This window comes from Oryctolagus cuniculus, chromosome 4 (genome assembly GCF_051225735.1).
Source record: "Oryctolagus cuniculus isolate XC-2025 breed Fujian yellow rabbit chromosome 4, ASM5122573v1, whole genome shotgun sequence".
Classification (NCBI taxonomy): domain Eukaryota; kingdom Metazoa; phylum Chordata; class Mammalia; order Lagomorpha; family Leporidae; genus Oryctolagus; species Oryctolagus cuniculus.
The window spans coordinates 56,383,278-56,400,724 of NC_142870.1; the positions used below are offsets into that span (position 1 = coordinate 56,383,278).

The 17,447-nt window shown below is 44.0% G+C and overlaps 1 protein-coding gene across 1 annotated transcript in view; it reads left to right on the forward strand.

Annotated features, from left to right (window-relative positions):
- Positions 1-17,447, forward strand: part of NFKBIZ (NFKB inhibitor zeta) — a 35,712-nt gene that overhangs the window by 1,006 nt on the left and 17,259 nt on the right. The window lies entirely within an intron of this gene.

Consider the following 17,447-nt stretch of genomic DNA (forward strand, 5'->3'; position numbering starts at 1 on the left):
TCCTGGACAGTAGGGTGTTTAGACAGTAAAAGGAGAGAAATCTCCCAGGCTTACTCACCACTCTCAGTACTCTCTGATAGGAAAGTGGACCGACCACGCAGATCTCCCAAAAATGAAAATAGCCCTGGAATCTTTTTATTATTATTATTATTTTGTCTTGGCTTCAGAACACAGTGTCTGATCCACCACACACCTCGCCATCTTGCTGCGCATTTGAGGTACCAGCGCTGTCGGTCTGGGATGAATCCTGGAGAACATTACTGAGGGGCAGGATTTTCCAATTGTTCTGAGGCGAGTGAACTGCTCCTGGAAAATCGTTTTCTCTTTGGCTCCTAACTGGTGGCCTCTTAATCTCCCTGCCCCCAGGTTAACAGGAAGAGCAGGAGAGTCCAGGCTGAATTTCACCTTTTTTGGCCTTATGCTCAACTCCCCAGAGTGAGAAGGGCACATATCTTAATCAAGTGGGATCCAGGTGTTAACTGGCCTTACAGAGTCAAAGTGGGGAGTGGGATGTTTTCTAAGATTCTTGTGTTTCTTAACCAATTTTTTAAAAAAAGAGTTATTCATTTATTTAAAGGCAGAGTTACAGAGAGAGGGAGAGACAGAAAGAGGGAGGGATCTTCTATCCGCTGGTTCACTCCCCAGATGGCCATAAAGGGCCAGGGCTGTGCTGGGCCAAATCCCGGAGCCAGGAGCTTCCTCTGGGTCTCTCTTCATCTGGGTCTCAAGTGCCCATGAGCACTTGGGCCCTCCTCTGCTGCCTTCTCAGGCACATTAGCAAGGCAGCTAGATAGAAGGTGGAGTGACCATGTTCAAACGGATCCAGACTTGAACTGGTGCCCACAGGGGATGCCGGCATCAGAGGCAGCGGTTTAACTCAGTATGGCCTTTTTTAACCAATTTTTAAAGTTGCCTCAAAACTACTAGGAGCTTTACTTATTAGCATGTTGTTACAGTTTCTGGTGAACTAAGATTTTTTGGTTGCTCAGTTTGTTTTTAAACACATTTGTTGAATTTCCACCATTTTCCAAAGGAGGAGGACACGTGAACACATCTAAGAGGGGAATTCAGCCGGCTGCTGACTGTCAGTTTCAGGGTTATGTAATCTGTGAGAGGCACCAAGAGCCTCCGGTCCCCTCACAGTTTTGGTGAAGAGCTTCATTAAGCCCGCCTGTGTGGTTTCTGATGAAAGCACTTCCTGCTCCTTAAACTTGCGGCTGTCAGTGAGATAAAACACTTTCCTTCCAAACTCAGTGAGTGAAAATATTTTACTGTTCCTGGGGGAGTTAGTGGATTTTGAATTAACATTTACTAGACACTTGTTTCCGGAGTTGACCAGGAAGATCTCATTTAGTCCTCATCATAGCATTTGAGGTAGGTGTAATTAGCCTTATTGTATAGTTGAGATTAAGGATAGAGAAGTTGGCTGAGGGTCCCCTGGGGAGTTCAGTAGCAGACTCTGGATTTGCCACCGTGTGATACTAGCACAGTCTTAGTGGGGTGAGAGTCAACTTCTCTCCAGAACTCTGAATTTCCTAGGCTCCTCCCTCTGCTCCAGCTTATGCTTGGCTACCACCTACTCCATGCTCAGACTTGATTGATCCAGCTTTTAGTTGGTAACCACCATAGCCCTTCTTTTTTTTTTTTCTTTTTCTTTCTTTTTTTTTTTTTTTAAGATTTCTTTTATTTATTTGAAAGCAGAGTTACAGAGAAGGAGAGACAGAGACAGGGGTAGATCTTCCATCTACTGGTTCACTCCCCAAATGCCCACAATGGCCAGGGCTGGGCCAGACTGAAATTAGGATCCAGGAGCTTCTTCCGAGTCTCCCATGTGGGTGCAGGAGCCCAAGGACTTGGGCCCTCCTCTGCTGCTCTCCGAGGTGCATTAGCAGGTAGCTGGATTGGAAGTAGAGCAGTTGGGACTTGAACAAGTGCTCATATGGGATGCCAGCATTGCAGGCTTGCACTTTATCCACTAAGTCACAATGCTGGCTCCTAATTCTTCATATTTTAAGACGACCCCAGGAAAATGCTTTAGAATTTGAAGAGTGGAATCTATGGTGATGGCTGGGTGAATGTTTTGGAGAGAGACATCCTCTTACTTATTAGCCACTTTTGGATGTAACAGCAAGGATTATAAAAGACAGGGAGGTTTCCTGCTACCTGTTTGCCTTGCTCCTCTCAGGATGTTTCCTTACATACTGGAAAGCTAAATGCTGGAGGAACATTCCTCTGCAGAGGGGCCCACTGCTGCTACTTCTGAAGAGGGAGTCTCAGGCACCTGACAGACCCACTCACCTGTCCGCTGCCATCCCTGCTATTGCAGAATGAATCAACGAACCCCTTGAAGTAACTTCTTTCAGAGGTCATCCAGAGGATAGAAATTTGCATCTCTGGTGATTTAAAAAAAATCTTACCGAATTGGTTCCTAGTTTGCATTTCCTATAAGCTCAAAGGTATCACATGAGTGATAGTATAAATCTACTTGGTTGGCTAAAAATAAAATTCTCTGATGAGTTAAGAAAGAAATTTAAGATTTGTCTTTTACCACAGTGCTTCTCTGTTTCTGTACTTAAGAATCACCTAAAGATTGTGTTGAGTACAGATCTGTTTCAGCAGATCTGGGTGGAGCTGTGATTCTGCCTTTTTAACAAGTTTCCAGGTTATACTGATGTTACTAGCTTAAGATGCATCTTTTGAATAGAAAAATTACAAGGCATCTTAAGTTTCAGTCAATAAGAAACATTAAGGGATTTTTCTATAAAATAGGCAATTGTCATTTTTTAAAAAAAGATTTATTTATTTATTTATTTGAGAGATAAAGTTACAGAGGAGAGAGACAGAGAAAAGTCTTCCATCTTCTGGTCCACTCCCAATGGCTGTAATGGCCAGAGCTGAGCCGATCTGAAGCCAGGTGCCAGGAGCCTCCTCCAGGTCTCCCACACTGGTGCAGGGGCCCAAGGACTTGGGCCATCCTCCACTGCTTTCCCAGGCCACAGCAGAGAGCTGGATAGGAAGTAGAACAGCTGGGTCTTGAACCAGCACCCATATGGGATGCTGATGCAGTAGACTAAGGCAGAGGCTTAGTCTACTATGCCACAGTGCCAGCCCTGGCATATGTGATTTTATTTTGTGTAAAAATAAATTCCTGAGGTCGGCGCTGTGGTGTAGTAGGCCAGGCTGCCGCCTGCAGTGCCCGCATCCCATATGGATGCTGGTTTCAGTCCCAGCTGCTGCACTTTCGATCCAGCTCCCTGCTATGGCCTGGGAAAGCAGTGGAGGATAGCCCAAGTACTTGGGTCCTTGCACTGGTGTGGGAGACCCGGAAGAGGCTCCTGGCTTCTGCTCCTGGCTTCAGACAGGTGCAGCTCTGGCTGTTGTGGCCATTTGGGGAGTGAACCAGCAAATGGAAGACCTTTTTATCTCTCTGCCTCTTCCTCTCTGTAGCTCTGTCTTTCCAATAAATAAATAAATAAAATTTAAAAAAATTGCCATATTAAATTAAATTAATTCTACATTCCCTAATGACAAGTGTATTAAACATCAGAATTTAATTAATCACCTAGATGTTATACAATGCCAACTTCCAGATATTTGGAGATATTAAAAATGAATTTCTTTTAATATTGTTATAGGGTTTTTAGTTGCATTCCAGTATTGAACAGTGTATGTATATCTTCAGTTTCTGATTGCTTCAAATTTTCTTTTTGTGAGAGCAACCATTCTGTTAAATGGCAAATACATTAGCTCATGTACTGTCAAACAGGTTGTTATTATCACTAAGAGGACAAAAATGGAATCTTTGGGGAAAAATCTTAAACATTGCTGTCGCTCCCCGTCTTCGTGGAGGAACGACATAGAACCCTGCCTAGGCTTCATATCCGAGTCACGGCACCATTATGTCGCTCCCCGTCTTCGTGGAGGAACGACACAGGACCCTGCGCTGTTCTTTCGTCTGCTCGGCCCTCCCCGGGTTTGCTGCTGGTTCTTCCCGGGTTGGCTACTATCCCTTCCACCTCCGTGGAAGGGCAGTTCCCCCTGGCCACATTCCCCACTTCCGCGGGGGAGCAGCACACCGCCGGCTGGCTCTCTCGGGGGCTGCACAGGTGTTCCTTCAGATGTTCCCCTTAGATGTTCCTGGTGCATGCCGTCTCTCTCCTCCTTTATAGTCCTCCTCCGCCAATCCCAACTCGGCTGCCCACACGCCGAGTACGCTGCTCTCCTCCAATCAGGAGAGAGTCCTACAGTTTATTGGCTGAACTGGAGGCACCTGTGTAGAAGCTGTTTTCTTCTCTCCCAGCGCCATATTGTGGGAGAGCAGATGCATAGAATAAGTCTTAATTCCAGTAACTCAGTCTAGTCCGGGTTGCTCCCCACAGATCCCCCTTTCTTTTTATTTTTTGGCGTTGATACGCACCTGTCTTCGGTGTCCCGCGGCACACACTCTGCTCTACTTGCTAGAGTTGCCACAGGTTCTTACAAGTCCTATCAATCAGGCAAACCGAATCCGGGTCCTCTCTTCGCCATGTTGTGAGGAGGTTTTTAGGCGCTGATGCGTGCCTGTGTTCGGTGCCCTGCAGCGCATGCTCTGCTCTGCCTGCAGGGGCTTACAAGCCCTAACAATCAGGCAAACCGAATCCAAGCCTTCTCATTGCCGTATTGTGGGGGAGACTTATTAGTGTTGGTTCGTGCCTATCTTCGGTGACCTGCAGCTCATACTCTGGTCGAGCTGCCTGCTGGTGCTTACCGCCTTAATCAGGCAGACCGAATCCAAGCCTTCTAATTGCAGTATTGTGGGGGAGACTACTGATGTTAATAACGTGCCTGTCTTTGGTGACCTCTGGCGCATAAGCTGCTAGCCGCCCGCAGGTGCTCATCGCCTCACTTAATCAGGCAGACCGAATCCAAGCTCTCACATTGCAGTGTTGTGGGGAGGCCTTTCTATTTCTCTACTTCTCTATCTCCGGGCATTCCTATTTCTCCCATTTTACTTCTGTCTGCCAACATTCCTATTTCTCTCATTTTACTTCTAAACTTCTGTTTCTCTTATCCCTGCGGCTTCCCGGTGGCGCTCGCCCCGAGGCTGCTTCTCGGCACCTCGCCCCGCGTCAGCTTCACGGCTCTGCGCGGCTTCCCGGCGCCTCGCCCCGCCGGCGGGTTCCCGGCTCTGCGCGCACGCTCCGCGGTCTCCACGCACTTCACGCCCGCACCACGGCCTCGCGCCAGCCCCGCGTTCCCTATCTATTCACGCCCCATGCTCTCTCTGCACGCGGCGGCTTCCGCGAATGTTTCCACCACCACCGGCATTCAGTCCAAGTTCCCCGGACTAACCTGGCGAATTCCAACCTGGCGGCCCACGTCTCTGCTTCTGGTTCCAGATCTTCGCCTCTTGCTCCCCGGGGTGACTTGAAGAATTCCAAGGTGGCTTAAGTCTTCGCCTCAGCCTGCACTCGCGGCTTCATCCTCCCTAACATTTTTCTCTACCTGGTATGTTTCCTTAAGTTTTCTTCCAACAATATTCCTCTCATTTCTCCTGGCTTCTCCCCACAGTCCGTATCCAAGTCTAAGTTTCTTATAGGTTTCACTTTCACTTTCAACCTGCAGTCCGTATCTAAGTCTAAGTTTCTTCTTGCTTTCACTTTAAATCCTAACTTCTTTCCCACAGTCCATATCCGAGTCTATGCCTAGGCTTTCAATAGCTTCTTCCGGCACCTAGGCTCTTTGCTAGTCTCTCTCTCCGGTATTTTCCCACTTCTTCCCGTTTCTTCCCTCCTAGGTTTCCTATCCGTCCTAGGTTTCCTATCCGAGTCACGGCACCATTATGTTGCTCCCCCTCTTCGTGGAGGAACGACACCAAACCCTGCCTAGGCTTCATATCCGAGTCACGGCACCATTATGTCGCTCCCCCTCTTCGTGGAGGAGCAACACTAAACCCTGCCTAGGCTTCCTATCCGAGTCACGGCACCATTATGTTGCTCCCCCTCTTCGTGGAGGAACGACACAGGACCCTGCGCTGTTCTTTTGTCTGCTCGGCCCTTCCCGGGTTTGCTGCTGGTTCTTCCCGGGTTGGCTACCGACCCTTCCACCTCCGTGGAAGGGCGGTTCCCCCTGCCACATTCCCCACTTCCGCGGGGGAGCGGCACACCGCCGGCCGGCTTTCTCGGGGGCTGCACAGGTGTTCCCCTTAGATGTTCCTGGTGCATGCCGTCTCTCTCCTCCTTTATAGTCCTCCTCCGCCAATCCCAACTCGGCTGCCCACACGCCGAGTACGCTGCTCTCCTCCAATCAGGAGCGAGTCCTACAGTTTATTGGCTGAACTGGAGGCACCTGTGTAGAAGCTGTTTTCTTCTCTCCCAGCGCCATATTGTGGGAGAGCAGATGCATAGAATAAGTCTTAATTCCAGTAACTCAGTCTAGTCCGGGTTGCTCCCCACAATTGCAATGGTTTGTGGCTCTTCAAAAGGCCATGGTACATAAACAGATAAGGAGTATGTCTGTGATATTAAACTTTCATGAGGGGATGATTAGAAAAAAACTGTCTAAAAATGTTCCTCAGGGATGCTATCGTGAAAGAAAGTCAAGAAACATCTCTGTAAATGCTCTACCAGCACTTACCCAAGTGAGGTCAAAAGACTTTTTCCTCTGGTCTGTTGTCTTTGTCTCAGTTTGTGTCTATATCATTGTCAAGGATTTAAAAAGTATTACCTTCCAGGGAAGGAATGATTTCTTTTTTTCATATTTCTTTATTTCAGGAAACTTTTCTTCTGTCATATCTTAAATGTCTTAAACATATTTAAAAAGTTGTGAAATATACATGCAAAATTTACCATCTTTACTATTTCTAAGTGTGTAGTTGAGTAGCATTAAGTACGTTCATAGTACTCTACAACCATCAGCACCTCCATCTGCAGAAGTGTTTCACCTTCCCAACCTAAAACTCCATATCCATTAAACAATGACTCCCCATTCCTCCCTCCCCCAATCCTTGGGAGCCATCATTCTACTTTTTGTTTCTATGTATTTAATGACTTTAGGTGCTTCATATAAGTTGAATCATACAATATTTGACCTTTGTAACTAGCTTATTTCATTTAGCATATTTTCAAGATTCATGTTACAGCATATGTCAGAATTTCCTTGTTTTTAAAGGTTGAATCTGTTCAGGACACTTGAGTTAACTTTTGGTTCTCGTGGTTATCCTGTGAGCACAGGAGTTACAAGTATCTGTTCGAAGTCCCTGTTTTAATACTATTAGATAAATACCCGGAAGTGGAATTGTTGGATCATATGGTAATTCTATGTTTAATTTTAACTGTCATACCATTTTTCACATTTGCTGCACCATGACATTTCTTTTAACTCATTTTGTGCAGTGTTTGGTGGAGTGCAGTGATTAAGTGTGTATACCATGAGGTTAACAGAAAGTGATAGGAACTTCAGAGTTAATAATCTGCTGAGTGATTCAGCACCAACAACTATTAAAACAGCCACTCCTACCAACTCACCCTTGTGTGTCTGCAAGCCACAGGGCACACACTTGTAAAAAAGTGCATGTTGGGGAATACTTCCTATGAGAATTATTGAGGTAATGCACTTAGATGCCATATTGTTCGGATCCATTTGAAAATTTGGACTACTTGCTGTGGAATTCCACCTTAGGAGGCTTGCCAGGGATTTACAAAGCCTACACTACAGAAGCGATCCCTAGATTTGGGATAAGGCCCTGCGAATGAAGATGGCTCGAGAACACCTGGAGGATAGAAGCTGTGTGAGTTCTGTTTTTGCCCTTCTTTCCTCCATACTTATTCTCTCACCTTTTTAGGGTAGGACATGGGCATTCTATGAATGTTGGTTGAATTATTTTCTAATCATAATAGCTGTGGAAAACTATTATGAAGACTAGTGCTTTCTATTTTGTGTCTCTTCTAAAGGCAAAAGAGGTGGACGGCCAGCGTTAGAGTAAACTCATAGTGATCACTGGGCAAGGATGCCCAAATTACCCTCAGCATCTCCAACACTATGATGGGTGAACTTGGCCTCTCTGCAAGATGGCAGAGGTTGCTGTGTCATGGACCTTCCCTGCCCTACCCTTGTGCAGTCATGTTTCCTATCTTTTATTATAAAAAAAAAAAAACTAAGAAAATAATTTGGTTTGTTTACCAGTGGTGTTGAGCAGCATCCATCATTAAGATAAGAAAGGGATTCTTAAGCGGCTCTAATTTAAAAACAAACAAACGAACAAACAACAACAACAACAAAAAAACAAAAACTAGAGCACGGTGCCAGAATTGCAGCCAAAGCATTTGTAACAGGCAGGAGGTAGAATGATATTGAGAGCGTGCTCTGTGTCTACCTTATACCTTGCTTATCTTCATCAGTTCTCCACATTTCATGGCTGTTCATTTTGGAATCCTTCCTTCAAATGCAAACAGCCATTTAAGAAGGGTTCCCAGTGTGATGTGATTTAAAGTTGGTACCTTTCTTGAAGTTTTACAGGGCGAAAAGGGCACAGAGACTTCCTGGATCAGATTGCAGATAAGGAGTAAGAGCTGCCCAGAGAACTGACTGTAAACCTACAGATCGATCTCAGTGCCTTCCCTGCTTTCCTTGTTTCTGTTCTTGGTACTTCCCCTCCTCTCAATCTCAAAGCCTGGGAGTTACCTCCAGGTCTCCTCACTTTCTTTTCAGTCCCTTGCCAGGCCTATGGGTTATATATCTGAAATATTTCTTTAAACAATTCCTTCTTTTCCATTCTCATGGGCAACACTTCAGTTGTACAGTGTCCTGATCACCTACACACAACTGCTGCTTCTGGTTATGTTTTCACTCTGTTCAAACACTCTGAATAGGAGCCAGTGTTGTGGTGCAGGTTAAGCCTCTCCCTGTGACACTGGCATCGCATATAGGTGCAGGTTCGAGACCCAGCTGCTCCACTTCTGTTCCAGCTCCTGCTAATGGTCCTGGGAAAGCAGTGGAAGATGATCCCTGCACTCATATGGGAAGAAGCTCTGGACTCCTAGCTTCGGACTGGTCCAGTTAGTAAACAGTCTTAGAGAAGTTAATTAAAGCTAGATTATTAGGTGCAAGGAGCTGCCATAACACAATACCATAGACTGGGTCTTAGGCAACATTCCTTTTCTCACTGTTGTGGAGACTGGGTAGCCAAGTTCAAGGTGTTGGTAGGTTTGGCTTCTCCTAAGGTCTCCTTGACTTGTACATGGCCACCTTCTCACTGTGTCCTCAGATGGCCTTTTCTCTGTGCATGTGCATCCCTGATGTTTCTTCTTATAAAGACACTGATCAGGTTGTATTAGGGCTTACCATAATAGCCTCATTTTAATGATTTATTTTTTAAAATTTATTTCTTTCCTTTTTTTTCTAAATATTTTTAAAAGATTTATTTACGGGGCTGGTGCTGTGGCGCAGTAGGTTAACACCCTGGCCTGAAGTGCTGGCATCCCATATGGGCACTGGTTCAAGACCTGGCTGCTCTATTTCTGATCCAGCTCTCTGATACAGCCTGGGAAAGCAGTAGAAGATTGCCCAAGTCCTTGGCCCCTGCACCCACATGGGAGACCAGAAGAAGCTCTTGGCTCCTGGCTTCGAATAGGAGCAGCTCTGGCCGTTGTGGCCAATTGGGGAGTGAACTATCAGATGGAAGACCTCTTTCTCTCTGCCTCTCCTTCTCTCTCTGTGTAACTCTGACTTTCAAATAAATAAATAAATCAATAAATAAAAGGTGGAGTTACAGAGAGAGAAGGAGAGAGAGAGAGAGAGAGAGAGAGAGAGATTGATTTTCCATCAGCTGGTTCACTCCATAAATGCCATAACCACCAGGTCTAGACCATGTTGAAGCCAGGAACCAGTAGCCAGGAGCTTCCTCCTGATCTCCCAAATGGGTGCAGGGACTCAGGGACTTGAGTCATCTTTTTCTGTTTTCCCTGACACATTAGCAGGGAGCTGGATTGGAAGTGGAGCAGCTGGGAGTCGAACCAGCGCCCATGTGGGATGCTGGTGCTGCAGGCTATGATTTAACCTACTGCGCCACAGTCTCAGACCCTAATGACTTCTTTTTAAAATATTTATATTTATCTACTTATTTTCATCTACTTGAAAGGTAGAGAGAGAGAGAATCTGCTGTCTGCTGGTTCACTTTCCAATGCAACAGTCAGAGGCTGGGCCATGCTGAAGCTAGGAGCTCTGAACTTCATCTTTGTCTCTCAAATGGGTGGCATCGGCCCAAGCACTTGAGCCTTCTTCTGCTCCCTCCCAGGATTCATTAGCAGAAATCTGGTTGGGAAGGGGAGCAGCTGGGACTTAAAATAGCAACCCAATGTGGGAATTGGGCATCCCAAGCAGCAACTTAACTGCTGTGCCACAAAATCCACTCCTAATTACTTCTTTTTTTAAAAATTTTATTTATTTATTTGAAAGGCAGAGTTACAGAGAGGCAGAGGCAGAGAGAGAAAGAGGTCTTCCATCCACTCCCCAAATAGCTGTTATAGCCAGAGCTGTGCCAATCTGAAGCCAGGAGTTTGAAACTTCTTCCGGATCTCCCACATGGGTGCAGGGGCCCAAGGACTTGGGCCATCTTCCACTGCATTTCCAGTCCACAGCAGAGAGCTGGATAGGAAGTGGAGCATCCTGGACTGGAACCAGCACCCATATAGGATGCTGGAACTGCGGGCAGAGGCCTCACTGGCCACACCACTGTGTCAGTCCCCTAATTATTTTTTTAAATGCCTTGTCTTCAAATAATTACAGTCTGAAGCACTGGGGGTTAGGGCTCCAGTGTATGATTTTTAGGGGGAGGGAGACACAATTCAGTCTATAACACATAGATTTGCTTTAGCTGGATCTTTGAAGATGTGAAAACAAATCATAGGAAATTATTTTGACGTGAGTGGTCAAAGGGACCCATTGTGATTGAGCAGCTGGGTACCTAAAAATGAATATGGCTTTCCTAAACAAACTTCTAACTGCTCTTTAACGTGATGGTGTGAGAATGAGTGTTTTTTTTTTTTTTTTTTTTTTTTTGCCAGGCAGAGTGGATAGTGAGAGAGAGAGACAGAGAGAAAGGTCTTCCTTTTGCCGTTGGTTCACCCTCCAATGGCCGCCACGGCCGGCGCGCTGTGGCCGGCGCACCGCGCTGATCCAAAGGCAGGAAGGAGCCAGGTACTTATCCTGGTCTCCCATGGGGTGCAGGGTCCAAGTACTTGGGCCATCCTCTACTGCACTCCCGGGCCAGAGCAGAGAGCTGGCCTGGAAGAGGGGCAACCGGGACAGAATCCGGTGCCCTGACCGGGACTAGAACCCGGTGTGCCAGCGCCACTAGGTGGAGGATTAGCTTATTGAGCCGCGGCACCGGCTGAGAATGAGTTTTAAGGCATGGATGGGTCCCATTTGGAAAAGGAACTACTAGGACATTTCATAGTGAAATGAATGAGCAGAAAGAGTCAAATCTGTAAGTCCCCAAGAGATTTCTGTAAAAATGGAGATAGCCTTTGGGTAGGGCAGAGAGGCTATCTGGTGAGTTTGGTTTTAGACCTCTTGATTAGAATTAGAATTCAGAGAAAAGGCCAGAGCTAAATATAGAAATCTAGTCTTTGTGTAAGTCATGGTTGGATCTGTAGAAGTAAAGCTTGCTCAGAGTTCAAAAAGGACAGCAGACAGGAATTCTTAGGTCTTAGACTGGTTTGTTGTTACACAGGTTTGGAAGACAATAGGGAACTTTGTAGGTCCTCTTTAGCTAAAATAGCATTTCGGCTTTTTTTCCTTTAACCTTGCATTGCTTCCCTTTATTAACAATTGGCATTGTATTGTATAGCTATTTGATTACTGTCTTTCTTTCCCAGAAGAATGTAAGTCCATGAAGGGACAGACTGGCTTACTGGTCATTATTGTATTCTTGGTACCTAGAAGAGTGTCCAGAACATCATACGTGCCCAATAAATACTTGGATTTTTTTTTTATTTGAAAGGCAGATATCTATCTATCTATCTATCTATCTATCTATAGATATATGCCTATCTATATATATAGATACATCTATATATATATAGATATCTAGATAGATAGAGAGAGAGAGAGAGAGAGAGAGAACTTCCATCTGCTAGTTCACTTGCCAAATGGCTGCAATGGCCATATGGGCCGATCCAAAGCCAGGAGCCAGGAACTTCTTTCAGGCCTTTCACATGGGTGCAGAGGCCCAAGTACTTGGGCCATTTTCCACTGCTTTCCCGGGCAAATTAGTAGGGAGCTGGACTGGAAGTGGAGCAGCCAGGACTCAAACTGGTGCCCATATAGGATGTTGGCACCACAGGCGGTGGCTTTACCTGCTATGCCACAGCACCAGCCCAATAAATACTTTTTTTAAATGATTTATTTTATTTATTTATTTGAAAGTCAGAGTTACGGGGGCGGGGGTGGGAAGAGAGAGAGAGAGAGAGAGAGAGAGAGGTTTTCTATCTGCTGGTTCACTCCGCAGATGGAAGCAACGGCTGGAGCTAGGCCCATCTGAAGCCAGGATCCAGGAGCCTCCTCTGGGTCTCCCACACGGGTGAGGGGCCCAAGGACTCGGGCCATGTTCCACTGCCTTCCCAGGCCATAGCAGAGAGCTGGATTGGAAGTGTAGAAGCTGGGACTGGAATCAGTGCCCATAAGGGATGCCGGCACTGCAGGCATCGACTTTACTAACTAAGCCACAGCGCTGGCCCCAATAAATAATTTTTAATAAATCTATGAATAGGTGAATTTTTATGATCAATAGAATTTAGATTGATAATTAAATTGCTGGATATTTTCTTTTTATGTTAAAATAAAATTTTTTTCAACAAATGTCTTTTGATAATGAACAGTCACAGGTATTTGAGTCTCAAAACATCTAACATAAAACTTTGTTTTGTTTCTGTCTGTGCTTTCCCTTATATTTTCCCCCAGTCAAGATCCCGTAGGTCCTCCTCTGCTACAGTTTTTTTTTTATGAGGAAGTAGATGTGACTTTGAAAATCCAGGCATTGTGACAATCTGGTTACTCTTTGAGATTCTCTGTTTACATTTCCTTCTTTTGGTTATCATTATTTGTGAAGTTCTTGGTGTCTGTCTGGTCTCTTTTCCTGATGCTCACCATTCCGGTCTCATTGTACCTTACTGAGTGATGGTAGTCTGTGCAAACATAGGAAGTCTATTGCTCTTCAGGAGGACTGCTAATTATGGCTTTGTGTGGTAGTGTTGTCATAAAATGCAGTCTTAGGGTGGGCATTTAAACCAAGTCCACACTCCTTTTTTCTAGGGAATCATAATCAAACAAAAATCTGAATCTACTGACATTTTATATGGAGTAAAGACTCATTACATCTGACTTCCTTTTTTTGTAGTCTGAGGGGACTAAACAGCACCAGAACTATTGGGTAAAGTAATTTGAAGCAGTGATTCTCCAGCAAATGGGAAATTCCTCTTTAAAGGACCATCTCAATCACTGAGGAAGTGCTTTCAAGGGCCATAGACCATTTTGAAGTTTGTAGTGGCCACAGAGCACCTTTCTGACAGGAGCATGTCCTGTGGATCAGATGTGTTACAGGAAAAAAAGGTTGAGAATCACTGATCAAATATTGAGGATTTTGAATATAAAACTAATGATGACTTTGTTTCTTTCTGTCCTCTACTCTTTACTGCAGGGTTGCTTTTTTGGTTTTCCAGACCCTTTTTGTTAGAATTTTGGGGCCAGTGTTACGGCACAGAGGTTTAAGCCATTGCTTGTGATGTCTGCATCCTATGTAGAGTCAGAGTGCTGGTTTGAGTCCCAGCTGCTCCACTTTGGATCTAGCTTCTTGTTAATGTGCCTGGAAGATAGCCCAAGTGCTTGAGATCCTGCCACTCATGTAGGAGAATGGTGTGGAGTTCCTGGCTCCTGGCTTGCTTTAGTCTGGCCCACCCCTGACTATTGTGGCCATTTAGGGAGTGAGCCAGCAGGTAGATGATCTCCCCCATTCTCTCTCTCTTTTGTCTCTCCCTCTCTCTCTGTTGTTCTGCCTTTCAAATAAATAAACAATAAATAAATCTTTAAAACCTTCTATAGAAAGAATTTTCTGCAGAGTAACAAGGCACGTCTAAAATCCAGAATGAGATTAAGAGATGACATTTTGAATGTGCTTGTTTAAAGATATAGAAAAAATAGAAGTGTGTTGACAGGAGAACCTGTTTATTGGACCTCATGACCTCATGGAATTGTTAGTTATAATAATTTTATGACTTAGAAATTATATACTTAGGGGTCAGTGTTGTGGTGTAGTGAGTAAAGCCGCCATTCCATATGGTTCATGTCTCGGCTGCTCTATTTCTGATCCAGCTCCCTGCTAATAGCCTGGGAAAAGAGTAGAAGATGGCCCAAGTACTTGGACCTCTGCCACCCTTGTGAGAGACCTAAATGGTCCCCAACTCTTGCATTTGGATGGATGATTTCTTTCTCTCTGTATCTTCCCTTCTCTTTCTCTGTAACTCTGCCTTTCAAATAAATAAATAAACCTTAAAAAGAAAGAAATGATATACTTATGATTTTTTAAAAAATACATTGGGCTTCTTCCAAATGAATCTGTACAAATATGGAAGTGCTTTGGGAGGTGAAAATGCTATGCAGACACAAGGTATGACTAACAGGTTTCAGTATAGTCTGTAAATAATCCTATCTTGCTTCCTTTAGCTGCAGATACACAGTAGGAGGAATATTTACTCAATGGTCATAATTTATGGGAATGAGAAGGGAACTAACACTCTATGTCTGCATCAAGTACTTTACACATGATTTTAACAATTTGCTAAAGGTCTTAGTAACCTCATTTATAGGTGAGTAAACTGAGGCTCAGAGGTTAAAGGACTTCTCCAAGGTCACATGGCTGGTAAAGGCTAGACCTGGGCTTATGGGCTTTAAAGCCATGACACTATAGTGTCTCTAAGCACTTTTGGTTAAAGTGGGATTGGCAACCTTTTCCTATAATGGGCCAAACAGTAAATATTTTGGGTTTAGTGAACCAAGAGACAAAATGAAGGATATAGTATATGCATATTTATATGACCATTTGAAATGTAACCATTTATAATGTGAAAGTGCTCTGCCCTTTTGGACAAAGCTCACCTACATAATTTTGTGGGTCATTTAGGGATAAAAACCATCATTATAAATAGAACCATGTGAGCTAAGAACAATTTTCAGGGGGAATTTTAGGAAAGCACACTTGGTTCCTGTGGATGTTTTGTGTGGGTTTTGATCATTACTTGTTAAAGCATGTGGTACACCAAGCAGCCCTTCAGACCAACCCCAAACATTACTCCGTGGTATGTATCATATGGTATTATGCGAGTTATATATGCATTAATAGTATATGAATTTTTGATCAAGTGGAAAAAACTTTTCTTTAGAAATGAATGGTAAAGAAGACAAATTTGTTTTGTTTTCAAGTTTAAATACTTGGATTTCTTCTGGGCTGGCAATGGCAAGATATATTGCTAAGAATGTACTGCAGAGTACTTTAGCATTGCTATGATTATAAAGCATGTTGGACTGGGGTGTTTGACTATATGATCTGGCTTTGCCCAAGGTTCCTCTTCCATCCAACCGTCAGAGGACAGGCCTTCTGTAGGATTCCTTTTCTTAGTGGATAACTTACATGGCACCTCAGAGGTGCTCAGAAAATATCTGTGGGACAGAATAATAAATAGCAGCTTTTTAGACACTGTCATGCAACGAGTGCCAGAGAGATGTCTCCAGATCCCCCAAATTTGCTTTGACATAATCAGAATGCTCTGCTTGTGAGAGAGGTAGGTCTTGGACATCTGCCAGTCTAAGAATATTGGCCTTGAAGAGAGGAATCCTTAGACCTTGTTGTAAATGTGGCATGCTGATGGTAGTCTCTGAGGATGAATTTTAACTGGGCAAGCCTGGGTGGGAGGGGGAGTAGGAGGAGGAGGAGGAGTGGGAGGAGTGGGAGTGAGATGAATAGAGATTCCCTTTCTGCTAGTTCATTCCTCAAATGCCTGCAACAGCCAGGGTTGGACCAGGCTGAAGCTGGGAGTAGGGAACTGAATCATGGTCTCATCACACAGGTGGCAGGGACACAGGTAGCAGTCATTGCCTGCTGCCCCACAGGGTGTGCATTACCAGGAAGTTGGAATCAGGAGCAGAGTGGGAACTCAGCCACTCTGATATGGGATGGGGACATCACAACTGGTATCTTAATTGCTGCATCAAACACCTGCCGCAACTTTTTATATTTTGATGCATTAAAACATGTTGCTCTGTCTTGCACTTCGAATAGATTTTTTTTACCCATGTTGTGATCTTGTATTGTTCTTTTGGAAAATATTACTTAATTAAGTTGGGCTGATTTTTCCTAATGTCATATTTCTTCGTATCAACAAAATCAGATTTCTTACTAAAACATTACCACTGACATCATCAAAAAAAATCTTCAAGTATTTGGAGCTCTCAAGTTCAGGATACTTCTTTTAATTAAAAATTTTATTTGATTTATTTAATTTTTACATATTTACAGTGTTCAATGTAACATTTCAGTACAGGTATATAATGTGCACACTCTCCCTCCCTTCTTTGCTCCCAAATAAATAAATAAATTTTTAATTGGACCTAAATGATACATACATATCTACATCTATGTCTGTATAAAAAGTTCATTTGTATGGTTTCAGTTTCCATACTTCATATATCCTTTAAAGAAGTTTCACAAAATTCTGATTTTCATTTGGCAATGGATAGTATGATTTCCCTTATCATGAAAAATTTATTTTGTTCATTAAAAAATGAAAATCTGGCCAATACTTAAGTCTGAATAACCACAGTTTGTCAAGTAAAGTTGGTGTTCCATGAAAAACAGTGGCTAGTTCAGTTCATAACTCAAAGGATATTTCTTTTTATTTAAAAAAACTTGAGACATGTTTTACATATTTATAGGGTTCAGTGTGACATTTCAGTACAGAATGTGTAATGATAAGATCAGCATAATGGGCATATTCATAACTTCAAACATTAATCACTTTGTGTTAGGGACATTCAAAATCTACTCTACTAAATTTGAGAGAGAAAGATCCCATCCACTGGTTCAGTCCTGAAATGTCTGCGGTGGCTGGGGTGGGCCAGGTGGAAGCCAGGAGCCAGGCACTCAATACAGGGCTTCTACATGGATAACAGGAACCCGAATACTTAAGCCATCACTGCTGTCTCCCAGGTTCGGAATTAACAGGAAGCTGGAATTGGGAACTGGAGCTGGGACTCAAACTCAAGTACTCCACGATGAGATATGGGCATCTCAACCAGTGTCTTAATTGCTGGGCCAAAAGCCTCCCTTCTATTAGCTATTCTGAAATATACAATTAATTGTTCTCAACCATAGTTGTCCTATCAAGCAGTATTTGATTAGAATAAATGGCAAAGTCATA